Raw genomic sequence first — 5,295 nt, forward strand, 5'->3', positions numbered from 1 at the left:
GTGTTTAAAAATCTCTACCTGTTGATTCATAAGGGATATAGACAGTACTTTAAACTTGTTTTTCCAGATCAGGGATGTTTTGGTCTTCTTTCTGTGAAAGTATCTCTAACTGAATCTACTTATTAAATGAACTCCATTTTGAATAAGGAAAGAATGGAGAATCTAGACATTTTACAAATGTATCTGAGCAAGATACATATATTTGAGTTAGTTTTTATCACATTATCACATATTTTTCTTTATAATACCTTATCTCCATTCTTGCTAAATTTACTTTAAAGCATCTTTCTCTATATCAAAATAGGAAAATTTAGATATTTTATATTGTGTACTAGTTTTGCATAAAGTAAGAGCTGCAGCTACCAAATAATATTTGCCACTTAGTAGAAGTGGCTTCTGTGTATTAAACTAAAAATTACAAATATCACTTCACTAACCACTATAATTATTTTGGCTTTTTCAGCCACTGAAACTTTTTTTTTTTTAAGTATAGGAAAACTGTTTAATAAGCAAAAAATGCACTGCTTCCAAGTAAATGATATAATCACCTTTTCTTTAACAAATATTTTCTTCACCTGTGGCTTAGTATGTTTGGTTAATAACTGACAAAATCTCATAGCATTAAAGTAAAAATATCAGAAACAAATTTTATCTCCCTGTTAAATGCTTACATTTAGTGTAAACAAGAATGCACATGTGAATGAAGATGGTCTTAATCTCTGACAACACTATTAGTTTCTTTAGTCACAGCAATGCTATTTAAAAGCCAAGTTAAGTATGAATAGTAACCTAACAGTTTGGGTTCTCCCTTAATAAAACATAAAAGACTGAAATCTGAGAAGTGATCAAATTTCTTGAAATTAGTTTAAATCAGCTGAAAATTTGGTTGTGGTAATTAATGGTTTTTGAGAAGTGGGCCAGTTATCCTCACAAAGAAGTTTTAGAAGAGGGGTTAAGTTTTTAAGTATCATCCTTTGTCTTTCCATATGGTTATCATAACCAAATATATGACTACAAAATGATTATTTTTTTAGTGCTACCATTTTTAATATTGCACTTGGAGTCCAAGCTAGAGATCTCAAATCAATTAAAATATTTTTTTAGCCCTAGATGTAAAATTATAACTGTAATTCAGTCCTATAATTAAAGTCTACTTCCAGTGTTTCACTGAACTTTGAAATAAAGTCATAAATTTTTTTCTTTAGTAATTTGTTCTATAGTTAATCATACCAAGTTTGAGTTGATGACCCAAAGGCCTGATAGTATTGAAGATGGTATATGAGTAGAATACTGGTAATGAGAAATTAGTTGAAATTGAAGAAAACAAGACACTGCCAAATATTGTGAAGATAGAATATAGATAACTCCAAGAGAATACTCAGGAACTAGTTCAAGAGCAAGCCTAAGGCCCATTTTCCCAACTTTCACTATGTTTCAGGTATTTTATTGGAAAATGTTAGGGTAGAGGCCTGAGAAATTTAGCAACTGCTATTGACTGAAATTTGCTTTATATCTTCTGATGATTCTTAGTTTGATTTTCACAATCAAGCGTATTGCTTACAGTTAAGATATCTGAAATGCATCTGTGATTCCTGGCCACAGGACCTTATTGCCATTATTTTTAAGTATCTAACTTCATTGGAGATGAGCAGTGACTTGCATATGGTCTCTTACCTCAGGGAAGATCACTTGCTAGCAACTCATACTACTAATGACAAGTTTCTAAGAATTGTACTGACATATCATGTTAGCTACTAAATACAAAATTTATAACAGTATTGTTTTATGTAGTTACCTACTAATATTACCTGCTAGTGAATATTTCTGTAAATATCTAGACCTCACTAAGAACTAACCGTTAGGTATGAAATAAACTTTTAATGCCTGTCATTAATTACATTTCAGCTGATCAGTATAGTGGTAATATCATAAAATGTTTATTTCAGACTATAATATAGTTTTTTCATTTTCAACAGTAATTTTAACTGTTCTGTATTTAAAATACTGCAGCACAGATTTTGAGTTTCATGGTTTTCAAAGCAAGGTTTCCATTGCAAGATTTTCATAAAAGCAAAGCCTTTACAAATTGAATTAAATTCCACTCATCTTAGTATGAATTTAAAATGACCTTTTATAATAGTAGTAGTGAGGTACATATTCTAAATAAGTTGGGTAGACATATCCTGCCTTTCAAGGTTATCATACAATTTAACAAAATTATACAACCTCAAGGCTCTTCACAATTAATATAAGAAATTAATCTTACAAACCAGAACTATTCACATGAAAATAGGCCATAGTAGAATGTATATTTAAGAAATAAAATAACAAAGGGGAGCTATATCACCACTAAGCTATAAAGTAAATTGGAAGTTCTGCCATTCTTGATAATTCTTCAAGATGCTAAGTGTTTCAGTTCACATTTAATGATAACTTAAATCGTGGGGATTTTAATGTTTGTTCCAAAATAGCAGAAATTGTAAAAATTGTGGATTATTGGAGAAAATGCCATTACTTGTATATCTGACATTTAAATTTTTAAATTATGGAGTCTACATGCTTTTGTAGTATAATATTAATACAATGATTATTCTCTTGTAAAAGAAAAGAAAACTTAGTAAAGAAAAAAGTTTTAGTTGATGTTACCTGCTTGTGAGTATCAATTACTTAGTTTTTAAAATTTTAAGGTATTGCATACTTTTCTTTAGAATGCAGAAATCCCTTCCTGAGCCTTTATGCCTGTGGTAGAGCAATAAGAGACTGAAAAGGTTATCAATATTTTCAGGTTTATTTGATTAAGAATTAGTGCCAAGAACTGGAGAATCTACTTTCAGAGGGAAATGCTATTTAGAATTTGTAAAAATAAGTGGTAATAGTGTAAATATTTAGAAAAATTAAATAGCAAATGCTTTAACTGCTCAATAAAATAGTATAGATGTTATATCATCCTTAAGGCACTGGCTGTTGCCCATTATTTTCTGATTTTGTGACTATTGTATACATTATATTTGAGTAATGAATAATTGGTAATAGTGTATTATAACGGTGTATAGTGTCCTACAGCACACCTTACTGTATAGTATTTGAAGTTTTATATCAATAATAAAACTGTAAGTTAATACATATTGATTTTCCCCTCAACTCCACGTTAGCTTTTTAAAGTAATTTTATATTCTTTAGTTTCCTGGAATTATACCTTAATATTATAATGCATGAACATATAGTTCAGTTTTATAAAAGAATTCTTAGTGTAATGAAGTTGTTTTTTTAAACTTCCTTAAGTGGGTTATCATACAGGAACAGTAATTTCTCCCCTTAATTTCTGTCCTCAATGCTAGATGAAATGAACCCCATTAGAAAAGAGCAAAATTTCTTTGTACATATTACAAAATTGGGTCATAATGCTTACTGAATATTTAAAAACAAGGCAAGTTCTAATAAAGAGAGAACTTGATTTTATGATGTTTTTTTAAAAATACTGGTTAGTGATGAGGAACTGAAGTGAAATACAGAAAATAGTACTAAATTACATTTGTATAGCTTAGCAATCAACACTTATATTTACTTTTAAGGTTTAGCACATATGCTTAATATACATATTGTTAGAGCAGATCGTTTAACTCGATAGTTAGAATATAGCCCTCAGGCTGCAGACTTCCTAGGTCTTGAGTCTTGGCATCCCGCTTACTGTGTACCCTCTCTCTGCTTCAGTTTCCTCTCTTAGAAGATGATAATGACATCTACTCTTAGGGTTGTTGTGAGTATTAAATGAGTTAACATATAACTGATGTTTAGAACAGTGCCCGACAAATAGTAAACACTCAAATATTTGCTATTGTTATATGTCAAAGTAATGTGGTAGAGTTCAGTTGTCATTTAAGTGGGATAAATCCTCACATGCAGGGCACATATTATTTAAATATTTTGTTACAACTAAAACTTGTTTTACTTGTGGCATATAACTAGTGGACTAAAAATTGGATGGTTGTATATTCAAATATTTCTGCAAGGGTTTTATGAGCATGTGCAACACTGAGAAGCTAGAGAACTTACAGTGTACTCTCCGACCCAAGGCAAGTCGTGGAGCCTTTCAAGGCCTCCATTTCTACTGTAGCCTTGTGGTTTCACAATTGTTACCATGTCATCATGGTCTCACATGCTGATGGCACAAGTGACATTGGTATGAACCCCAAGTAAATGACACATAATTATCTTTGCTTTAGGTTTTGGCTATAGTTGGTCACATACCATCAAAATAGGACTCTCAAAACTCTAGTAAATAAAATAAACATCCTACTTATGAGAGCTCATTATGGATTTTATTTTTATTGACTGGCTCTTTCAGACCCCAGTAATTGCAATTCTAACTGGATAGTTGATTGTTTCTAATCATTAAAAATGTATATAGAAAAACTGAAGTCCTTATTGATTTTCTAAACTGTATATGGTAGACTGAGGTGAAAAACTCATAGGCTCTTCAAATTTGCACTCTTTAACCTGTCTTTGGTCCATTTGTTATACCACATAATTCTTTATCTAAAAATGGATAAACTGTGAGAATCTGCAGGGATTATTACTGTTTTTTCTATGTATATAAAGAAATATGTACAGTATGATGTCTGCTTTTAAAGTGACTTGTTTTTATATTTGATTTATGGAATCAGCATTTTTTTAATTTTTATTTTTTTTTTATTTTTTTTATTTTTTTTTTTTTTTTTTTTTTTTTTTTTTTTTTTTTTTTGTTGAGACAGAGTCTCACTTTGTTGCCCAGGCTAGAGTGAGTGCCGTGGCGTCAGCTTAGCTCACAGCAACCTCAGACTCCTCGGCTTAAGCGATCCTACTGCCTCAGCCTCCCGAGTAGCTGGGACTACAGGCATGCGCCACTATGCCCGGCTAATTTTTTCTATATAGATTTTTAGTTGTCCATATAATGTCTTTCTATTTTTAGTAGAGACGGGGTCTCGCTCAGGCTGGTCTCGAACTCCTGACCTTGAGCAATCCACCCGCCTCGGCCTCCCAGAGTGCTAGGATTACAGGCGTGAGCCACCGCGCCCGGCCTAATTTTTAATTTTTGAAACCAGTGTATTATATAGTCCTACTTGAATCATTCATTCAAAACAAGTCCTGATCAAATGCCAAGCTTCTACTGTTCTAGGAACGTGGGAAACAGTTCTGAACAAGACAAATTCCATGTGCTCTTAGAACTGGCAGTTTGATGGAGACAAGCAAAAGACACATTCATGATCACCGTCATTTAGTGACCCCTTTCCCTATATCCAGGCAATAGACTAAACA

The sequence above is a fragment of the Eulemur rufifrons genome, chromosome 3, assembly GCF_041146395.1.
Source record: "Eulemur rufifrons isolate Redbay chromosome 3, OSU_ERuf_1, whole genome shotgun sequence".
NCBI classification, from domain to species: domain Eukaryota; kingdom Metazoa; phylum Chordata; class Mammalia; order Primates; family Lemuridae; genus Eulemur; species Eulemur rufifrons.